Raw genomic sequence first — 22,897 nt, 5'->3', positions numbered from 1 at the left:
GGGGGGCTTCATCGACAATCGTGGTCTTCCACCCCCCCCCCCCGAGTTACCTGGTAGCTACGTCCAGTGACACCAACAACGGCGCAGAGTACTAACCACTATACGATCACGGCCAGGCGCTGGGAGCGCAGGCAGCAACCCAGCGGAAAAGACGCAGGTTTTCCGGCGGCCACAGGTCTTTCTCAAGTCTCCCCATTACAGTCACAGGTCAAATGCTGAGCAAAGGAAAAAAGACAGGAAGCCAATCCCATGCCTGTCCCTTTTTCTGTCTTCCTCCACCCCTGGACCAAGTCCCTCCCCGTTTGTCTGGGCCATTGTCCTCATGGCCCTGGCCAGCCTCATTCACTTTGCCGCTCTGAAACGTGCCCCCACGTGCAGGCCCCGAAGCTGGGCCCGGGGGAGGCTTTGGCTAGGGCGAGCGTGTCCTTGCGAGGTAATTGTCTCTCGGGAGGTGAAAGTCATCAGTGCGGGGTGCGAAGGGAAGTGGCCGTCGAAGGAGACTGCACGGCATGTGGTGGGCAGGCCAGGGATTTCTTTGTCCCCCCTTCAAAAGGGGTCACCCTCCCCGTCGGGGAATCGAACCCCGGTCTCCCACGTGACAGGCGGGGATACTCACCACTATACTAACGAGGAAATGGGCATGGGGAGGGGCCCCAGCTCCCACAGACCAGCTATGGTCAGCGTACACCTACACCGTCGCATGGGCCCCAGCAGGCAACAACACCCCTGGCCCTCTTCTGCTTCCCAAAGGCTTTGGCCGCAGCAACAGCCCTGGGAAAAGCCCTGGCCCTCCTCACCTGCCCTTGCCCAGCAGGACGCCTTTCCGGGCCTACACAGCTCCTCACACAACACCCGCCTGGGACCTTGCCCTCCCCTACCAGCTCAGCAGAACCTTTTTTCCTCTCAAAACCTCCTCTTGCCACCCTCCCCCTTCCACACTTCACAGTCACCTCATCACAAACTCACCCACGGCCCCTTTGGCTTCTCAAGCGCCTCTGGAGGGACGCAGCTTCCCAGGCACGCAGATCCTTCCCTTCAACACGCACTGGACGGATATTCCAAACACAGCCCTTTCCAGGAGGGAATGCGTCGCTTTTGGACCCTGGCGCCCAGCAAGAAGTCCTGGGACTCTTTTTCTGACCGATGGACCCCACTGACTTGCCTTTACCAAGCAGAAACTAAGGACCGGCTGATGGCTGTCTTTGCAAACGGACGCCATCAGACTGAGCCACGAGGCGTGGTGCAGGATAGCCCCTCCCCACCAAAAAGCAATGCCGTGACCCGGATTCGAACCGAGGTTGCTGTGGCCACGGCGCAGAGTACTAACCACTATACGATCACGGCCAGGCGCTGGGGGTGCAGGCAGCAGCCCAGCGGATAATGCTCAGCTCTGCGCTCTCGGGGCGGCCACCTACCTCGCCGGCGGCCACAGGTCTTTCTCAAGTCTCCCCATTACAGTCACAGGTCAAATGCTAAGCAAAGGGAAAAAGACAGGAAGCCAATCCCATGCCTGTCCCTTTTTCTGTCTTCCTCCAGCCCTGGACCAAGTCCCTCCCCGTTTGTCTGGGCCATTGTCCTCATGCCCCTGTGTCATGAATAGTTAGTAAAGGGTTAAAACATAGTTCCTGGTGGGCACCTGACCTGAGGACCAATCAGGGAAGAGAGTTTGAAATTCCTAGGAGGGAACTTTTTCCCTCTCTGTGTGTGTGTATTGTTCTTAGCCATCTGGAATTACAAGGGTCCAGAAGATTTAATCAAGTCTCTACAAGTTCCACCTTTCTGAGCTAATTTCTTCTAGTCAAGATAGTGAGTATTAGAAAGATACTTTGTGTATGCATCTAATAATCCTATGTTTGCAATTCTGTGTGTTTGTTATTGATTATTCTTAATTCTGCCTGTTTTGTTATACTGAGAAAGAGAGAGGATTCTCTCCAGAACTTAGCAAGGTTATACCCTATGAGTGTCCAGCTTGGACTCATAGAGATTCTGTATTTTCTTGTTTTTCTTTTAATAAATTCTTTCTATAAAGATTTGATTAAATCCCTTCTACTGTGGATACAGGGGGAGGGAGCTAAGGAACTGTTTCTCTCTCGGTAGTGAGACCAGCTTATCTCCGAGCAGAGAAGGCAGGGGGAAGAGATCAGTCTCCCTGGGTTTGATTCAAGCAGTTTGAATCAGGTATCTCTTTCCAGTGGCTAGGAGAGAGGGAGGGGGGAGGTTTCCCTCCTGTGAGTGGATCTGTGTTTCCCCAGGGAACGCCTTTGGAAAGAGGCAGGGAGGAAAACAGGGGTGTCCCGGCCCATGTAATTGACCGCGGTGGTGGCAGCAAAAGGGGAGACCCACCCTAGGATTTTAGGGTGGGGAGTACATGCGGGTCCTCAGTTTGGAACCCCCCAGTTTCAAGTGAGGGTAGGACTCTGACATGGTGGCAGCGGTGTTTCGGACCCAGAGGGAGAGGCAAGGCTTTTCTACCAGAGGCACTCTAAGGCAGTTTCAGGATTACAGGGCTTTCTTGTTACAAAGCCCACCTGCGGAGCGGTGTCTTCGTCCATTGTGATACGAGGTACCACTCAGGATTCCTGAGGTGGGGGGAAGTGCTCCTCAAAGTACATTCCCATCCAGCAGGAAAAACAGGTTTTGGGGGGGGGAAATAAACCCTCCAGCCAGGTTTTTTTTTTCCCTGTGTCTTTTGCAATCCTCTGGAGCCAGGGAATACAAACCCCTGAGAGGATGCACTAGACTTTTCTCGCAGGTACTAAATAGCACCAGCCTGTCAGCTGGACTTATTAGTACCACAGCTCAGAAGGAGAGGGAGACAGAGAATTTTTTTTTTAATCTTTCCCTCTTTCTCAGTACAAAACAGTAACATTACACAAACCACAATTTGCTATACAGAGGATTGATTTACCTTTCTTTACTCAAGTTATCATAGGCAGGGGTAGGGACTGTCAAGCACCACAAACAGTTCACTGCCTGCATAGGAGTGTGGCCAGCACCAGAGGGCACAGACATGAGTGATACACATCAACAAATGGACCTTGCTAGATTGCAAATACAATTAATTGAGGCACAAAAGGAGAGGGAGGAAGCTACCCACCGGAGGGAGGAAGCTAGCCACCAGAGGGAGCTGGAGATACTTCAAGCCAGGAAAGCTAACCACAACAGGGAGATGGAGATACTACAAGCCAGAGAGGCTGACTACAAGAGACAAATGGAGTTAAAAGACAAAGACCTGGAATTGGCAAAGGCTAAGCAGCAGGATCCAACCAATCCAACCCCTCTTCAACCTACTGATCAACCTTCTCGGAGAAAATTTCCCGCCTACAGGGCAGGTGAAGATGTTGAGGCCTTCTTAGAAAACTTTGAAAGGGTCTGCCTTGGGTACAAGGTTCCTGAAGGCCAATACATGGTGGAGCTGAGGTCACAGCTCTGCGGAGACTTATTACAGGTGGCAACTGAAATGCCTAGGGACAACATGAACGACTATAAACTGTTTCTAACCAAGGCCAAGTACAGAATGGGCATTACCCCTGATCACGCCCGTCAGCGTTTCAGAGAGCAGAAATGGAAACCAGAGGAGTCATTTCCAAAACACGCCTCCTACATTGAAAAGCATTATTCTTCCTGGTTATCAGGAGCCAATGTTAAAACCATGGACGAACTAAACCTCCTGATAATGATGGAGCAGTTCTTGGATGGTGTTCCTGAGGACATTACACGCTACATACGAGATGGAAATCCAAAAAATATCACTGAGGCAGGGGAGATTGGAGCCAAATGGATGGCAGTTTCACCGAACAAGAAAACTGCTGCCAAGGGGAGCGAATCCCACAAGGTACCCACCGAGACTAAACCCTACCATCGAGGGCCAATCAAGCCCACACCTACAACCCAAGGACAGTCACACCCTACTTCTTCTTCTACCACACCAGTCTCCAGTAGACCAACACAAACCGGTGACCCATCAAGTGGGCGATGTTTTCGATGCAATGAATTGGGGCATATCAAAGCCAGATGCCCAAAGAACCTAAACCGAGTGCAACTCCTTGCACCTTCACACCAAGGAAAGCTGGACATAGATGTATCTCAAATACCCTTGGAACATAGGGAAACTTTGAGAGTGGACGGAAAGGAGATCATCGCATGGAGAGACACTGCAGCACATGTGTCAGCTATCCACCGATCCTTCGTGGACCCCAAATTCATCAACCAGAAAACCAAAGTGACAATTCGCCCCTTCATGTCAAAACCTGTAACGTTACCTACAGTGCGTTTACCTGTCCAGTGCAAGGGCTGGTCAGGGACGTGGACTTTTGCTGTCTATGACAACCATGCGATTCCCATGCTACTGGGGAACAACTTGGCCCGACACGTTGAACAGCAAAAAACAGAGGGAGTGGTTACACGCAGCCAAGCCAGACGAGCTGCCGGACCCATACCTGTTCCTGAGCCATCCACCGAGACCCCGTCTGTGTTACCAGAGAGGGTGGAACCGGCTCCCATACCTACAGCTACAGCAGCCATAACACATCCAGTCCCAGGACCGGAACTGGAAGAGCAACCAGCGCCAGCACCAGCGCCAGCGATTACAACACCATCGCCAGAGGGCGCCAGCGAGACGGAACTGGCAGAGGAAGCAAACAACCCAACCCAAGAGGCTCAGCCAGAGCCTGAAATATCACCTTGTGCACCTGCGGAGAGCGGTTCACAGTCAACGGAAACAACCTCATCACCTACATCGCTTCCAGAGGAACTGGTGTCTCCCGCCTCAAGAGAACAGTTCCAGACCGAGCAGGAAGCCGATGACAGCCTCATGAAAGCATGGGTGGCGGCACGCAGCAACCCACCGCCTCTCAGCTCTACTAACCGATCCCGGTTCGTTGTGGACCAAGGACTGTTATACAAGGAATTTCTTTCTGGTGGACACCAGGAGGGCTGGCATCCTCAAAAACGGTTGCTAGTTCCGACCAAGTACCGGGAAAAGCTCTTAAGCTTAGCCCATGATCACCCTAGTGGCCATTCTGGGGTGAAGCGAAGCAAGGACAGGTTGGGAAGGTCTTTTGACTGGGAGGGGATGAGCAAGGCGGTAGCCACTTACGTCCGGTCTTGTAAGGTATGCCAAACGGTAGGAAAACCCCAAGACCAGGTCAAGGCCCCTCTCCAACCACTTCCCATAATTGAGGTCCCATTTCAGCGAGTAGCTGTGGATATTATGGGTCCTTTCCCAAAGAAGACCCCCAGAGGAAAGCAGTACATACTGACTTTTGTGGACTTTGCTACCAGATGGCCAGAAGCAGTAGCTCTAGGCAACACCAGGGCTAAAACTGTGTGCCAGGCCTTAACTGACATTTTTGCCAGGGTAGGTTGGCCCTCTGACATTCTTACAGATTCGGGATCAAATTTCCTATCAGGGACCATGAAAGACCTGTGGGAAACTCATGGGGTGCATCACTTGGTGGCCACCCCGTACCATCACCAAACTAATGGCCTAGTGGAACGGTTTAATGGAACTTTGGGGGCCATGATCCGTAAATTCGTAAATGAACATTCCAATAATTGGGATCTAGTGTTACAGCAGTTGCTGTTTGCCTACAGGGCTGTTCCACATCCCAGTTTAGGTTTCTCAACCTTCGAGCTGGTGTATGGCCATGAGGTTAAGGGGCCATTACAGCTGGTTAAGCAGCAATGGGAGGGGTTTACACCTCCTCCAGGAACTAACATTCTGGACTTTGTAAGCAACCTTCAAAACAGCCTCCGAGACTCTTGGGCCCTTGCTCAAGAGAACTTAAAGGATGCTCAAGCAGAGCAAAAGGTCTGGTATGATAGACACACCAGAGAGCGTTCCTTCAAGGTTGGAGACCAGGTTATGGTCTTGAAGGCGCAACAGGCCCATAAGATGGAAGCGTCCTGGGAAGGACCATACATGGTCCAGGAGCGCCTGGGAGCTGTTAACTACCTCATAGCATTTCCTAATTCCTCTTTAAAGCCTAAAGTGTTTCATATTAACTCTCTGAAGCCCTTTTACCCTAGAGAATTACAGGTCTGTCAGTTTACAGTCCAGGAAGGAGATGACACCGCGTGGCCTGACGGTGTCTACTACGAAGGTAAAAAGAATGGTGGTGTGGAAGAGGTGACCCTCTCCACAACCCTGCACCGTCTACAGCGGCAACAGATCAAGGGACTGTGCACTGACTTCGACCCCTTGTTCTCAGCCAAACCAGGACGGACTGAGCAAACCTGCCACTCCATTGACACAGGTAATGCTCACCCGATTAGAACCCCACCCTACCAGGTGTCACCTCATGCCAAAGTTGCTATTAAAAAGGAGATTGACAACATGTTGGAGATGGGTATCATCCGCCCTTCTACCAGTGCATGGGCATCTCCAGTGGTTCTGGTTCCCAAACCAGATGGGGAAATACACTTTTGCGTGGACTACCGTAAGCTAAATGCTGTAACTCGTCCAGACAACTATCCAATGCCACGCACTGATGAGCTATTGGAAAAGTTGGGACGTGCCCAGTTCATCTCTACCATTGACTTAACCAAGGGGTACTGGCAAGTACCACTAGATGAACCCGCCAAGGAAAAATCTGCCTTCATCACCCATGCAGGGGTGTATGAATTTAATGTGCTTCCGTTCGGACTGCGGAATGCACCTGCCACCTTCCAAAGGCTGGTGGATGGTCTACTAGCGGGATTGGGAGACTGTGCAGTTGCATACCTCGATGATGTGGCCATTTTTTCTGATTCATGGCCCGAACACCTAGAACATTTGAAAATGGTTTTTGAGCGCATCAGGCAGGCAGGACTGACTGTTAAGGCCAAAAAGTGTCAAATAGGCCAAAACAGAGTGACTTACCTAGGACACCAGGTGGGTCAAGGAACCATCAACCCCCTACAGGCCAAGGTGGAAGCTATCCAACAGTGGCCTGTCCCAAGGTCAAAGAAACAGGTCCAATCCTTCTTAGGTTTGGCCGGATATTACAGGCGATTTGTCCCACACTACAGCCAGATCGCTGTATTAAGGGCCCCGGACTTTGACAAACCCTTCCTAGTTACCACCGATGCATCTGAACGCGGGGTAGGAGTGGTACTAATGCAGGAAGGACCGGATCACAACTTCCATCCTGTCGTGTTTCTCAGCAAGAAACTGTCTGAGAGGGAAAGCCGCTGGTCCATCAGTGAAAAAGAATGTTACGCCATTGTATATGCCCTGGAAAAGCTACACCCATACGTTTGGGGCCGGCGCTTCCAGCTACAAACTGACCATGCTGCGCTAAAGTGGCTTCACACCAACAAGGGAAACAACAAGAAACTTCTCCGCTGGAGCTTAGCGCTCCAAGACTTTGACTTTGACATTCAACACATTTCAGGAGCTTCCAACAAGGTTGCTGATGCACTCTCTCGTGAAAGTTTCCCAGAATCGAGTGGCTAAAAAGTGTTATTGACATGTTTTCATGCTTTCTAGTCTATGTAATAGTGCATGTGTTTTATTGCTCTGTTTGTTTTACAGTTCTAGGAGGAAATCGCCGCCAGTGGATCCCACTGTGGCGATTTGGGGGGCGTGTCATGAATAGTTAGTAAAGGGTTAAAACATAGTTCCTGGTGGGCACCTGACCTGAGGACCAATCAGGGAAGAGAGTTTGAAATTCCTAGGAGGGAACTTTTTCCCTCTCTGTGTGTGTGTATTGTTCTTAGCCATCTGGAATTACAAGGGTCCAGAAGATTTAATCAAGTCTCTACAAGTTCCACCTTTCTGAGCTAATTTCTTCTAGTCAAGATAGTGAGTATTAGAAAGATACTTAGTGTATGCATCTAATAATCCTATGTTTGCAATTCTGTGTGTTTGTTATTGATTATTCTTAATTCTGCCTGTTTTGTTATACTGAGAAAGAGAGAGGATTCTCTCCAGAACTTAGCAAGGTTATACCCTATGAGTGTCCAGCTTGGACTCATAGAGATTCTGTATTTTCTTGTTTTTCTTTTAATAAATTCTTTCTATAAAGATTTGATTAAATCCCTTCTACTGTGGATACAGGGGGAGGGAGCTAAGGAACTGTTTCTCTCTCGGTAGTGAGACCAGCTTATCTCCGAGCAGAGAAGGCAGGGGGAAGAGATCAGTCTCCCTGGGTTTGATTCAAGCAGTTTGAATCAGGTATCTCTTTCCAGTGGCTAGGAGAGAGGGAGGGGGGAGGTTTCCCTCCTGTGAGTGGATCTGTGTTTCCCCAGGGAACGCCTTTGGAAAGAGGCAGGGGGGAAAACAGGGGTGTCCCGGCCCACGTAATTGACCGCGGTGGTGGCAGCAAAAGGGGAGACCCACCCTAGGATTTTAGGATCCTCACTTTGGAACCCCCCAGTTTCAAGTGAGGGTAGGACTCTGACACCCTGGCCAGCCTATTTCCCTTTGCTGCTCTGAAACGTGCCCCCACGTGCAGGCCCCGAAGCTGGGCCCGGGGGAGGCTTTGGCTAGGGCGAGCGTGTCCTTGCGAGGTAATTGTCTCTCAGGAGGTGAAAGTCATCAGTGCGGGGTGCGAAGGGAAGTGGCCGTAGAAGGAGAATGCACGGCATGTGGTGGGCAGGCTGGGATTTCTTTGTCCCCCCTTCAAAAGGGGTCACTCTCCCCATCGGGGAATCGAACCCCGGTCTCCCGCGTGACAGGCGGGGATACTCACCACTATACTAACGAGGAAATGGGCATGGTGAGTGGCCCCAGCTCCCACAAACTAGCTATGGTCAGCATACACCTACACCATCGCAAGGGCCCCAGCAGGCAACAACACCCCTGGCCCTCTTCTGCTTCCCAAAGGCTTTGGCCGCAGCAACAGCCCTGGGAAAAGCCCTGGCCCTCCTCACCTGCCCTTGCCCAGCAGGACGCCTTTTCGGGCCTACACAGCTCCTCACACAACACCTGCCTGGGACCTTGCCCTCACCTACCAGCTCAGCAGAACCTTTTTTCCTCTCAAAACCTCCTCTTGACACCCTCCCACTTCCACACTTCACAGTCACCTCATCACAAACTCACCCACGGCCCCTTTGGCTTCTCAAGCGCCTCTGGAGGGATGCAGCTTCCCAGGCACGCGGATCCTTCCCTTCAACGCGCACTGGACGGACATTCCAAACACAGCCCTTTCCAGGAGGGAATGCGCTGCTTTTGGACCCTGGCGCCCAGCAAGAAGTCCTGGTACTCTTTTTCTGACCGATGGACCCCACTGACTTGCCTTTACCAAGCAGAAACTCAAATGTCTCTTCATGTGCCTTTGTTTCATTGATGAAAACACAAACTAGACACTTAGAGGATTGGAACTGATTTCAGTGGAGGGACATGTTTGCTAGATTTTTATGCATTTGCACAGGAAAATGTTGAGTGTTTCCATTCATTTCAGGCATCCCTAGTCAGTGGAGCTCCTGAACATAATGGAAATGGATATAATTATTTTTGTTGAAGAACCAGGTTTTCAAGGGGATACTTGAGTTTGAACCAAGGACTACTTGATTTACAGTCAAACACTCTACCACTGAGCTATACCCTCTGACATTTGCATGGTCAAGTCAGTGATCTTAAGGATCTTGAAACCTGAGAGTGGAGTTCGTTTCTTCCACACCAGTATTGCTGTCTATGCATCCCGAAGCTATGGGGTGAGTGTTTCATTGCCTGCCTCAATTTCACACAGAGACACAATTTCCTTTGCACAGATCCATGAACAGCAAAACCTCCCTGTGTCTCTGGTCTGAGCCAGGGCATTCGATTCCAGTGAACCCTTCTCTCCTGCAATGGCGACGGTCAGACAGAGGGGACATGGCACCTGCATCCCTGCCAGGGAGATATTGACTCGGCTCTTTCTTTCTGCTGCTGTTCTTAGTCCAGGAAACATCAAGGGTGGAATGCAAGACTGAATTCACACACCAGCCCTCAGTGCCCCAGAGAAATCCTGCCCCCTGCTATTGGAACGATGTGCTGGAGATTTGAATGGGAAAGGGACTGTCTGAATTGTCACAGTGGGGAATGAACAGCAATCTACAGCAATGTCATTCACACAGACACACTCTCATCCTGCTCCAGCCGGAAGGGAAATGGGCAGGAATTCTTACTGTTCACCCAAGGACACACTTACACTGAGTGTGCTGGGGAAGCTGGTCTGGGCAAACAATTTGAAGTGACAATTCAGTGAGAACAGAATCATCATATAATGTTATATCAAGGAGTTGTGTCCCAGTGGTTAAGGTGATGGACTAAAAATGCATTGGCGTTTCCCCGTGCAGGTTCAAATCCTGCCAACTATGCAAGCACTGTGTTGTAGTTATTATTACTGTAGACATAGTGCCTGAGCATCCAGAGTGCAAACTGGAGCCAGATCTATTTTCACTCTGTCGACACTTAAAACGCTGCTGTGGCACTGCTATAGCACTTTGGAATAGACACTGACTGGAGGGATTTTCCCATCCATGTAATAGCTGCATTGGCAGAACAATTCTTCCTTTCCTTTAGCATTATCTAACCCGGGCTTAGGTCACCTTAACTCTATGGGTTGTGTGGGGGGGTGTCGCACCCTGAGAGACGTCACTCTGCCAGTTCAGTGCCCAGCGTACACCAGCCCTTAGATCCCTCGTGGTATTTCAATGCAGGCACTGACCTGTGAGAGGAAAACATCAGCTTACAACCACAGAGACTGAATTCCCCACATTTAGTCTCGCTGCACTTTCCAGAAAGTCACAAAATTCAATTCATTCTTGCTAGGAGAGAGAAAAAATAAGTGACACTAAGTTTTTGGCTTGGGTAAATAAAATTAAGTGTTTAATTAATATAGTAAAAATCTGTCCTGATTCCTCTAACTAACACCACAGCGTGAAATAGGAACAGAGACAAATCTTGTCAGTGACGACTAATTTCACAAATGATCTTCCCATTATTAATTTCCATGCTGCCCCCATTGGAGGTCTGGGCACCTGCAGTGTCATTGCTCTGCATTCACCTTCCCCTTAGAATTGTTCTCGGACATTCGCCTTCCTCTGCAGCGTGGGGCACGGGTCCCTTGCTGGAGGATTCCCTGCACCTTGAGGTCTTTAAGCCACAATTTGAGGACTTCAATAACTCAGACATAGGTCAGGGGTTTGTTACAGGAGTGGGTGGCTGAGATTCTGTGGCCTGCATTCTGCAGGAGGTCAGACTAGATTATCATAATGGTCCCTTCTGACCTTAAGTCTGTGAATCTAGTCCCAAATTTGGAAAATTGTGCAGTTCAGAGTGTGAATAGTGACCCCGTCTCCTTCCTGCACCTGCTCTACATTGCTCCACAGAAGCTTCTCCCCCTGCAGAGTCACCCCAGCACGGCAGTGCAGCCGCCCAGGGTTCAGCAGGGGTCCCTGGCAAGGACAGTGGGTGCAGCTAACAGCCCGGTGTTGCCTGGCCCTGAGGCAGCTGTAAAAAAGCAAACCCCCCTGTGGAGGCCAAGAATTAATTAATATAGGTTTGAAGGAATCTTAATGTATGTTAGCTAATTAGCAGAAGTTAAGATGTGACCCTGCATGTTGTAAGATATGTAATACAGAGAGAATTGTGTGAAGAGTCATTACGACCTTGTGAATTGCAGTCTTGTTTTCTGTTCTAGTATCTAGTAAAAATGTTTTCTTTTTACTGTCTCTAGGTTTGTTAGCCATTGTCTGTAACAAAGGTATAAATGAGTGCCATGATTGTTTACAAATTGAGAGAGATCCGTCCGGGACAAGGGGCAACCCAGTTCCTGACACTCTCCCTCCCTCTTGTGATCACTAGAGAAAGTAATAAAGTATTTTAATTTTGCTGCACCCAAACAAAAAGCGAGAACTTAGTTTTTCTTCGAAACCCCCCCTACAAGTACAGAGACTGAATTCCCCAACTTTAACATCACGACCCCCTGTAGAAAGCCACACGTGTCAGTTGTATTGTCACAGGGAGATGCAAAAATCAAGTGACACCAATTTTTAAGTTGAGTAAATAAAGTTAAGGAGATAGTTATTAACCTCACAAAAATATACTAAAGATCCCTCAACATAACACCTGAAGGCGAAATATGAACAGAGACAAACCTTGTCAGCAAAGGCTCATTTCCCAAACAATCCTCAAAATGTTACTAATTCCCACCCCTCCTCCACAGGAGCTCTGTGCAGTGTAACTGTTCTTCAGGCAGCTTCCCATTAAATGCTGTTGTGGGACATTCCCAGGCCTGGAAATGTACCAACGACAGAATTTGAAGAGCAAACCTGGCTCCCCGCACCAGGCGGGATTTGAGTGTTTTGTCCCTGTCACGTAGTCTTTGTCAATAGTACAGACGCCAGGGGCAGGACTCCAGGCTCTGCTTGAGGGATCCTGGCACAGGGGCTGGGGGAGAGAAAGGATTGTAGATTCTGACCTGTGCTCTGGAGAGGCGGTAATAAGTGAAAGGGGCATTCCCTCCTCATGGTCCCCTGGGCTGGAATTCTACATTCCACAGGGCCAAATAAGGGGGTGACACCACTTGGTTAATGAAAATCAGTGCTCCAGGTGAGGCTTGAACTCACAACCTCAGCATAGCTCCTCTCAGCACTGCTCTATAAGTACTGTGCGCTAACCAATTGTGCCACTGGAGCACTTGTTAATTGTTGTTTTCTCAGTCCCCTAGGTTGATACAAGCGAGGAGTGACCCCAAAACATTCTCAGTGGAGCTGAGAGCAGGTAGCGACAAGTGTTGTACTTGGTGGGGTGGATTCTTCTTAAGGGTTCCAGGCACCATTTGACCCTTTTGTTCTTCCCTGTGTAATAACAGAGCTGGTTAAGACTCAATGGAGAGTCTTGCTGCAGACCAACAGAGCTGAAATCACTGATAACCAGCTCTAAGCATTAGTCCTGCTTTGGGACAGTGAAGTGCAGGGCCCCAGGGGTGTCTGAACAGGGGGGAACAACACCCCAGGACTTTAAAAAATGGGAGGGCTCTGCCTTGCCACTTTGTAATGACCGTAAGGGCGAGTGAGGGTGGGGAGGGGATGGAGAGCAGTGAGCGGGAGGAGGGGTCTTGGGGGAAGAGGCAGCGTAGGAGGGGGGCCTGGGGGAGAAGGGGGGGCAGGGGCGTTGCCTCGAGTGGAAGGGGTGGGGCTACTGTTCGGGCTCGGGTGGCCACTAATTTTAGGCAGGGCTGCCCTGGGGGGGGGGGGGGCAAGTGGGGCAATTTGCCCCAAACCCCGGGCCCCACAGGGGCCCCGCGAGCCCTGGCCAAGAATCCCTTCCCTGGCTAGAGGCACCTTTTTAATTTGTATTCATCCGGCAGTGGTCTGGGTATTCGGCGACACTTCAGCGGCGGTTCCTTCAGTGCTGCCGAAGACGCAGAGCGAGTGAAGGACCCGCCGCCACTGAAGACACGGACGCCGCCCAGTGAGTACAAGCGCCGCAGCGGGTGGCACCTTTTTTATGTCCAGTCCCCTACTTTGCCCCAGGCAAAAGTCCTCTGGGCGGCCCTGCTTTTAGGGAGCCTGTTCCACTCCTGGTGGGACCACAAGACGTCCCAGAGCATAGATGGTGGCCAGCAGAGTGGTGACAGGGGGGAACGGCAAGTGGCCGGCAATGTGGCCAGACAGCGGAGGGAGAAAGGGGCTTTCCCCCCAGGAGGTGAGAGGTGAACTCTGGGTTTTCATTGACCCAGGACAGCAGCTGTGGGTGAGGTGCAGTGAAGGGAGGGGCACATCCACAGAGCTTCTGGGGTCTGGATTTAGGAGCCTGAGGCAAAAGGCCACTGCCCAGCGCGCTGTGGGGTGGGGTGGGGTGTTTTGCTCATAGTGTTGTGTTATGAATCCTGATTGTGGTGTTTTCCCAAGTTAATACAAGGTGATTTTCCTCCTTTAGTTTCTTTTCTACACTCCGTGGTTGTGAGTGGGGAAAGTATCGCCCCTTAGAGGCACCCAGTGGCCAGGGTTAGTTTCCCCAGGTTACTGGGTGGGGGCTTAAGCAGATTGTGTGTTGTAATGTTGAAGAGGAGCCCCGAGCACCCAAACAGGGAATTGTAACTTCAGCCTTCAGAGTAAGAGCCAGAGGTGCTGCCAGCTGAGCTAGCCAGGCCGCCTAAAGGTATTAACCCCTTTCACCTCAAGAGCAAACACCGGGTACTTCTGTGCTTCTCAGCAGCTGGGAAAAAGCCTCTTGGGGGAAATATCTCCTGCCCCACCGCCAAAAGGAGCCCCGTGAGTGGGACCAGTCAGAGGCCCCACCTGCCTTCCAACCACCTTGTGATGCTGGCCGGCCGCAGAACGAATGCTGGTCTGTGGGTGGCCTTCAGTGGGGGTTCGCCATTGCAGGGAGCAGGCTGGCCGGGTGTCTCTGTGGCTGTCTGCTGGCCATGCATAGGCATGGTTCTCCCCTCCTCTTGCCCTGCCCTTGGTTGCTCTGTGGCTTTTAAGCCTTCCCTTGGAGCTGTCAGCACCAGCCCCCTCTGCTCCAGGTGCCCAGAGGAGGAGAGGTGTGTTGGGCTCCAGCCTGGGACTCTTCCGCCCTCCTGCCTAGCCCTGACTATGAAGCCTGGCCCTGCCCCTCCTTCCTTTAAATGCCATGTGGGCAAGAGGAAGAGTGTGGCAGCTGCAGGGACCAAAGTTGTGGACATCAGGTGAAGCAGAGAGAAACAACCATATGATCAATCCACAGGAATCTCTAGCCAGACTGTTAAGTTCTAGGACCCCAACCTATAGCCGCCAGCCCATTGAACCAACCGGACCAAAGACCTATCTCCAGTGGGCATCAGTCACCCAGCAGGAGGGAAAAACCTCACTCTAGTTCACCCTGAGAGAAGGTAGCAAAACACATTGAGCTCCAGGGCTTTGCAGCAATTTCACATATCTCCAGGAGGTCCCACTGAGATTTGAACTCAGATTCCAGGATTCAGAGTCCTGAGTGCTGCCCATTACACCATGGGACCTGCTGCCATTTCTCGTTTTTTAGGCTCCTGTGACTCTCAGCTGGGTGGCTTCCACTCTGCACTTATTGCTTCCCACCAGCGGCTTCCTCTCACAGGACTCTCTCTCCTCCTCCAGCGATTGTGGTCCTGCACTACCGGATCCGCAGGTCCTGCCCTGAGTCCCTGCATCCCCCTGCTTTGTCTCCGTTCCCTGCAGGCTGCAACAATGTCAGGGGAGGCTGCTCCTCCCTTCACTCGGTGCTCCCGCTCATATCGGCCAGCTGCAGCCTCATCTCCTGGAACTCGGGCAGCTGTCGCTTGATCCGGTCGTACAGTCACACGCTGACTGGCTCCCCTGCCTGGATGCTCTTGTGGAAATCCCACAGGCGACGCTGCAGGACTTGGCACTGTTGGTTTCTTTAATATTGTGGTGTTTCCCCAGCCACCGGAACAAAGCCGCCATCTCCTCCCTCACCGACTCCCACCAATCCCCCTGGTAACCACAGAACCCTCTGATGCTTTCCCGTTCTGCCAACACCTCCAGGCCTCTCCCCCTGCTCCTTTATCTTGCTAGCTCTGGATGTTCAGCTTCCAATGTCCTCTGCCCTGGGTCAGGGAATTGCCCACATTGAGCACACGGTGAGAGCTGTGTGATCCGAACAGTCCATTGGCTCCACCCTGCACTGGGCTGTCGACGTGCTCTCCTTCACGGAAATCCGGTCAGTGCGACTCCTGGCCTGTCCCCGCAGAAAGGTGTACCCCCTCTGCGGCTGGTGTGAGCTCGGGTCAGAGGAATAGGAGGCTACTGCCCAGCCGCCACTGGTTCCACTATGGAGAAACACGTCCTCTAAGCCGACCTCACTACAGACCTGCGCCAGGTAGTGCTCATCATAGAAGAGTTTCCTCTGACAGTCAGGAAAACAGGACCAGCGGTCCTCAGGCCGGTGCAACAATTGAAATCCTGCCCTTACACCAAACACGGTGCAGTCCAGAGGAAGGGAGCCAGTTCCTTCCATAGAACTTTCCTTTCATGCCTTAAGTGGGGACCATACACACTAACACAGCAGTAACTAGTGCCATGGAGCACAAAGCCACCAGTAATGCCTTCCCTGGTGGGAGCTCCAGCCCCTTCTGTCCTCGCACCGTGAATATGAAGAACAAGACTCCAAACCCATCATTCTTCACTGGCCTGGAGGACCAGAGAGATGGGCCCTTCCACCCATCAGCCTCTGCCCACCAAGCTACCCTAGAGTTATTAATGTGCATTTCCTCAACACCCACCATGTCCAAGTCCAGCTGCTCCAAGGCAATGAACATCAAGCATCTCCTCCTGGGCCCCCAAATCCCTGCCACCTTCCACACAGCCACTTTCACAGATGCCCCTTCCAGGGCACTGCCCTTGCTCAGCTGCACAGAGGAGTTTTCATCCCCAATCCCTGCCTGTCACTGCCCAGCACCCCCTCTGGCACCATTCCTGAGGGCCACCCTGCCTCACTCTCTTCCTGCCATATTGGGTGCACCAATAATTCATGTAGGAGAGACAGCTCCCATCCCTCATTGTTAAAGGTCAGGCCAGCCAACTAGGGGCAGAAGCCCACAGTATCTTTTCCTATTGCAGAGCCCAAGCTCAGGGAGCCACCTTGGGTGCAGGCACCCCTGTCTTCCCAGAAAACAAGCCACCACTGCACAAAGAGAAATGACAGGGCCTGCCAAAGCCTGGGATTGAACCAAGAACTTTTAGATTTTCAGTCTAACACGCTCCCAACTGAGCTACTTTGGCAGTCATGTGGTAATATTTTGGCCTGTTGCTTCTCTGCCCGGGATGTTTTTGCAGCAGTTGCACACAAAAAGGACGTCATTGGGAGCGGCCCATGAAGACAAGACTCGCTTTTGCCTGCCTTGCTCAGCTTGACTTGCTGCCTCACCCCGTTCCTGCCCTAGTGCCCGGGTTGACCTGGTGGTGGAAGGGGACGGGGGCCAGTGGTGCGGGGAGGAAGTTGAGCTGGACCCTGAGCTAGACTAGACCCTGGCGGTGAGAGTCTGGCCACCACTTGCCGCCCCACCCTGTTGTCCTGGCTTCCCCCACTGGGCATCATTTCGGGAGGGAAGTGGGGCTTCTGCCTCCCCTCCCCGATTTTCACACCGCAGAGGAGTGTGAACAGGAAAACGAAGGGCTGCTCCACACCCCCACCGGAGGAACCCGGCGCCCTTAGCTGTGGGAGTAAGAAGTGGCTGTTGGCTGACAGGGCCTGTCCCCGAGGAGCTGGAACAGCAGCTGCTGCCTCCCCCTTGGCTCCAGGCTGTGGGAAATGCTCATTGCCTGGCTGCATGGGCGGCTGCTGCTCCGTGCTCTGGAGAGCATCTGTATTGCTCTGTCAACCCTCCCGTCTTCACTGAGCCAGTCTGGTAAGGTCCCAAGTGCCCCCTCCGGCCTGGCAGCTGAGAGTCTGTGCAGACATCGGCCCCCCTGCCAGCCCCACAGGCAGCAGCAGCGCCAGCCCCCCAGCACCACAGGGGCACTCAATGCACTTCCTGTGGGGAAATGGCTCCTTGGCGTCCAGCTGCTAGAGTGAGAGCCAGGGGAGAGCAGTGTCTGGCTCACCGTGGGGGAGAGAAGAGACCTGGTGAGTGCGGATCTCCCTCAGCCTCCCCCGCAAGGCTGGTCAGTTGTATTGTCACTGTGAGAGTCGGTGCTTCCCTTCAGGGCCGGCCCTAGAGGGGTGCAGGGCCCAGGACAAATCCCCCCTCTTTCTGTACCAGGCCCCGCACCCACTCCACCCGTTTCCCCAATCCCCCACCCCTGTCCAATCTCTTCCTGGCCTTCACCTTCCTGCCCCATTCCTCTCCCTCCCCCACCACTTACTGTCCCTTCTCCTCCCCCTCTGTACCCAGCGCCTCCTGCACCCCACTGAACAGCTGATCACTGGCAGGTGGGAGGTGCTGAAGGGGAAGAGGAGGAGCTTGTCGGCAAGGCCTGTAGTGGGGGAGCAGGGAGTTGGCTGCCAGTGGGTGCTGAGCACCTATTTTTCCTCTGTTGGTTCTGCAGCCCCGTAGCTCCCATGGAGTCGCTGACATGGCTCCTTTCACACTCTAGAGAGAGGAGCAGAACCAGGGCTATGGCTGATCTTTGGGGCACCAGGTGAGTGGCAGAGGCTTCAGGGGCTGAGAGTTTGCCTGACCCCTCAGGGACACAGTGTGAGGGGGTGTCTCAGGGATCTCTATGAAAGGAGCAGAACAGGATTTACTTGGGGTGGGGAGAGAATTGAGAGTGTCTCAGGGGGTTGTACAGAGGTGTTGCCTGGGTGAGAGACTGGCTAAAACACAGGCCTCGCTGTGAGCAGGATTTGAACCTTTGCAGGGGAACCCTATTGGATTTAAAGTCCAACGCCTTAACCACTCGGCCATCACAGCTGTGAGCACAAAACTACTCCAATGCCAGAGAAACTGGTAAAGAATCACAATGCCCAGCCGTGAAGTCATCTGAACTACAGAATTCCCACCGCAAACCTGGCTCCCAAAGCACAGGGGGGATTTGGGGTTTGTTCTCTTTGCTTAGCCACGTGCAGTAGTTCATGCTCCACTACGTCTGTTAGTCTATAAGGTGCCACAGGACTCTTTGCTGCTTTTACAGATCCAGACTATCACGGCCCCTCTGATACTCCTAGTGACACTCTCCAATGGATCCCCATCCTCCACCCACCGTGAGCTAGGTAGGAGCGGATCATTATTATCCCTACTTGAAAGAGGGAGAAGCTAAGGCTGAGAAAGGAGAATTGACTTGTCTTAGGTCACACAGCCAGTTAGTGGCAGAGTTGGGAATAGGACCCAAGAGCCCTGATTTTCAAACTGACTGTCAGATCTTGAATTTCACACATTGAATGACCTGAATAAAGTGCTCTCGGATGAGCTCCAGACCAGCAACAGTGCACTGTAATTATTCAGCAAGTATTTGAGGAGAACTGCAATGTTAGAGAGAATCATGAACTCCTCAGAGACCATTAATGCAGCAAAGCAGCAAAATCTGTCAAACATATAACAGGTTATGACTTATTTCCTTGGTCTTAAAAGAGAACAACAAGGACCTGAGTCTCCTCCCTGTCAATAACCCCCTGCTCAGCCAATCAGGGTAGAGACTGAGGACGGGAGGCTGAGGGTTCTCACCAGAGAGCCCAAAGGATGGACCAGGTCACCGGTGGGGATCACTGCCCGAGCACTATTTCAGCCCCACATTTTTGGGTGGACCTCCCAGAGTGGGAGCTGCAGAGCGCTCCCCCGCAACACACACACACACACACACACACATCCTGCTCCTGGTGTTGGGAGGGGAACAGGAGAAAGGACAAAAGAAGCAAGAGAAAAAGAGAAAGGAGGAAGAGATGGATGGAGGAAAAGGTGAAACAAAAAGGACAAACCCTAATGACCCCAGTGATTCTAAGCGAAAAATCCCAGGTGTGAAATAAAATTCTGGCTCGTTAAATTCGTGTTTTCCATGCCTAGAATTCAACTGTCACCAGATGGATCAGACTGAACAGGTTTCAAACCTCGAGGAGGCTCTTACCTTCTAAACAGGGACGGCTGTTTTCTAGTAAAATCAGGAAAAGGGAAAGAGAAAACTCGAAAGAGGTTCCTCCTGGCGCTCACGTACGTGAACCCGAATACTCTCTCAGTCCTCAAAGAGAGACCTGGAGAAGGAGACTTGCTGAAGCAAAGCCACAGGGGCCTCTAAGGTTTCCCTGGTCCCTCGCCCCTGTCCTGCCTGCCTGATGTCAGCATCTCTCTGTGAGGTCACCACCTCCCCACCACCTTTGACCAATAGTCTGAGGTCCTGCAAAAAGCATTTGTGATGTCACTGCCACACCCCTCCCTTACTATGCTAATGTCCTGCTCCTGGCCAGGCACTTTGGAGGTTTGAGCTACTCCCTGTGGCTCACCCCACTCAAGGAGCGTTCGTTCTAGGAAGCAAGCCGGATAGACAGGAAAACATCAGACGCTGCTCCCAATGCTACACTCAGTTTTTCAGAAATTAGTCGACTTTATGGCCAGAAGAGACTATTAGAGCATCTAATCTGACCCCCTGCATATCACAGGCCTCCTGTATGACTCAGTAGCTACTTTTGTGGCAAACACATTCCATAAAGGCATCTAGTCTTCATTAAATGACATCAGGAGATGGTGAATCCACCACTTTCCTTGGTAGCTTGTTCCTGTGGTGAATCATCCTCGCTGTTGAATATTTGCGTCTTATTTGTAATATGAATTTGTCTTTTTTCACCTTCCAGCCACTGGGTCTTGTTATGCCTTTCTCTGCTCAATTAAAGAGCCCTTTAATACCCAATCTTTTCTCTCCATTAAGGCCCTTCAACACTTCAATGAAGTCACCTTTCAATCTTCTTTTGATAAGCTAAACAGGTTGAGCTCGTTCAATAGCTCACTAGAAGGCATTTTTCTCCAGCCCTCAGAACATTCATTGGCTCTTTGGTCATCAGACTCCTGAACTGCAGCTGGATGTGGCTCTTGTTCTTCTGCACAACACAGCTCCTGGAGAAGAGGGATCTGCAAATGTACATTCATATGATACCTTTATTTAATTGATGAAAACATAAACTAGACACTTAGAGGATTGGAACTGATTTCAGCGGATGGACAGCTTTGCTAGGTTTTTATGCATTTGGACAGTGAAATGTTGAGTGTTTACATTCATATCAAGCACCCCCGTATAGTGGAGCTCCTGAACATAATGGAGAATGGAAATGAAAATGTTTTTCTTTTTTTTTAAAAAAAGAAAGAAGGTTATAAGAGAACACAGGGGTTTGAATCAAGGATCACTTGATCTGCAATCAAACTCTCTACCACTAAGCTCTACCCCCATGACTGCAGGAGAATGGACTCATGAGCTCCAGGACTTTGAAGGACAGACCCTGCTTCATCGAGGTCCTTTGCCATTCCCAGACCACAGGTGGTTTTAAAAATGGGGTTTGATTAAACTTCTTAAATGTAGTAAACACCACAGCTTGCACACCCACCAATATAGCTTCTCCCACTGACATAGCTGCCACCTCTTGGGAAGTGGATTAACTACACCCACAGGAAAACTCTCCCTTTAGCATAGAGCAGTGGTTCTCAAACTGTGAGTCAGGACCCCAAAGTGGGTCATAACCCTGTTTTAATGGGGTCACCAGGGCTGGTGTTAGACTTGTTGGGGCCTGGGGCTGAAGCCAAAAGTCTGAGCCCCACCACCCAGGGCTGAATCCCTCAAGTTCTGGTTTTGCCCTCCCCTAACTGGCTAAGAGGGCACAGTGTGAAATGTTTGGGAACCACTGGTTTAGGATGACGTTCTCAATCGCATCTATGCAGTCCAATAAAAGCTATTCCTCACCCACCTACCCCTCCATCAGGACCGACTAGGTATGTTCTCCTGCCCTTCACTCATGCAGGAAGGATAATAACATTTCATTCCACTCAATCCTAAAGTGATTTGTAACCCGCCACCAGCCAAAACTGGTCATTTTGGGAAAGTGGCCCCATCATGCTGCATAGCTAGGCAGAGTAGGTGTGTCTGTGCAAACACGGTCTGTTCCTGAAGTCTTTCCCCCAGCTCCTCACTAGATGTGAGGGGGGAGCTCATTCAGCCCCTGCTTCCGCTTAGTATTTAAAAACTCCATATTGGCCTTATCACTGCCAGCCTTAGATTTCTCCTCCTGCCTTTTACTTGATAGTTCTGGTGAGGTGGCCGAGTGGTTAAGGTGATAGATTATTAATCCATTGTTCTTTGCACGCATGGGTTCGAATCCCATCATCATTGGATGCATTTAGTTTTCACTCCTCCTTTATAGACAACCATCTCCCCCTTTGGTACAATGACAGATCAAACAATGTTGCTTCTTGCAAACAAAAACCGTCTCAGAAACTCAGAACTCCCTTGCTTTAAATAAAATGTCTAAATCCCATATTTCTTTAAAAAAAAATTCCCTAGTCCTGTATTTCTTAGTTTTTATCTCAAAAGGTACATCCTCATCATCTCCCCCAAACACCCTGGGACCTGCCCAAATTATTAAAATACCCTCAACCCGAGCAAGGCCAGAACAGTGAACCAGAGCTAGTGTCTAGGCCAAGCTGTTCTGAAGGAGGCAACTCCAACATTTTCTCCCTGCTTCCCTTGGCAAGGTCTGACTGAGAAAACAAAATCCCCCAGACTGAAAATTTTCTGCTGAAAACCAATACTAGTCTGTTTGGGGACTTTGGTTTGAAAGTATTATTGTTATTATTCTCTTCTGTTTTCTGAGTCATTTCAGTTCAGTCTTTGCCCTCCAGATGTGTTTCCAGCTACTGAGTTGTGGGGGAGAGAGGCAAAGTCATGATGTCTCTTCCCCTCTTTCATAGTTTCTTCCAACTTGCTAGGAAGCTCCTTTGCTACGATGTGAGTCAAGCAGTGTCCATTGTCTCTGTGCTATCTCGGAGAAGCCTGCATTGTACACGGTTCCTGGGCTAGTCCTTGGGAGTGTGGATACCTTCAATGGGCCAGCAGCGAGTCTGGCTCCTCCATTGTCACACCTGAAAGGCTGGTGGGGGGCATTTCCCAACCTCATAACATATCTCAGTAACGCACACAGAGCAAAACTTCATAACTTCCCAACCAATGCGAGCACACACAATCCAACAAGATATTAATGTTCAACAGATCAAGCCTTTTGAAATGACACCTCACCAGGCAGACTTTGTACAAACCATGTCATCATTATATGAGAGTGGTGAATAGGGGCCTTCCAGGGTGCTGCTTTGAGCACAGCGTGCCACACCTGGGCTTTCATTGCAGTGGAGACGTACCCTTAGAGTCCATCTCTCCTGGGATAAAGATGGCAGCAGGGCTGGCCTGGGTCATCTGACTTGGGCTCATGGAGCTAAAGCTGAGGGGCTAAAAACTGTGGTGCAGATATTTGTGTTCATGCTGAAGCCTGGGTTCAGAAACCCTCACCCCTCGGGCGGGTCTTAGAGGTTGGGCTCAA

General features: G+C 51.1%; 6 non-coding genes across 6 annotated transcripts; 1 reads left to right on the top strand and 5 right to left on the bottom strand.

Annotated features, from left to right (window-relative positions):
• Positions 1-561: 561 nt before the first annotated feature.
• On the bottom strand, positions 562-633 carry TRNAD-GUC. The gene has a single exon. It is a non-coding gene; the product is annotated as a tRNA-Asp (tRNA).
• Positions 634-8,620: 7,987 nt separating this feature from the next.
• On the bottom strand, positions 8,621-8,692 carry TRNAD-GUC. The gene has a single exon. It is a non-coding gene; the product is annotated as a tRNA-Asp (tRNA).
• A 769-nt stretch (positions 8,693-9,461) lies between these two features.
• On the bottom strand, positions 9,462-9,533 carry TRNAY-GUA. Its single transcript has one exon. It is a non-coding gene; the product is annotated as a tRNA-Tyr (tRNA).
• A 2,979-nt stretch (positions 9,534-12,512) lies between these two features.
• TRNAI-UAU lies at positions 12,513-12,606 on the bottom strand. Its single transcript has 2 exons — positions 12,569-12,606; positions 12,513-12,548 (listed from the first exon to the last, which is right to left on the bottom strand). It is a non-coding gene; the product is annotated as a tRNA-Ile (tRNA).
• A 2,237-nt stretch (positions 12,607-14,843) lies between these two features.
• TRNAQ-CUG lies at positions 14,844-14,915 on the bottom strand. The gene has a single exon. It is a non-coding gene; the product is annotated as a tRNA-Gln (tRNA).
• A 6,699-nt stretch (positions 14,916-21,614) lies between these two features.
• Positions 21,615-21,696, top strand: TRNAN-AUU. The gene has a single exon. It is a non-coding gene; the product is annotated as a tRNA-Asn (tRNA).
• The last annotated feature ends 1,201 nt before the right edge of the window (positions 21,697-22,897 follow it).

Source organism: Mauremys mutica, unplaced genomic scaffold (genome assembly GCF_020497125.1).
Source record: "Mauremys mutica isolate MM-2020 ecotype Southern unplaced genomic scaffold, ASM2049712v1 Super-Scaffold_100186, whole genome shotgun sequence".
Classification (NCBI taxonomy): Eukaryota; Metazoa; Chordata; order Testudines; family Geoemydidae; genus Mauremys; species Mauremys mutica.
The sequence above is the reverse complement of the archived record's forward strand: the minus strand, read 5'-3'. Positions and strand labels throughout refer to the sequence as shown.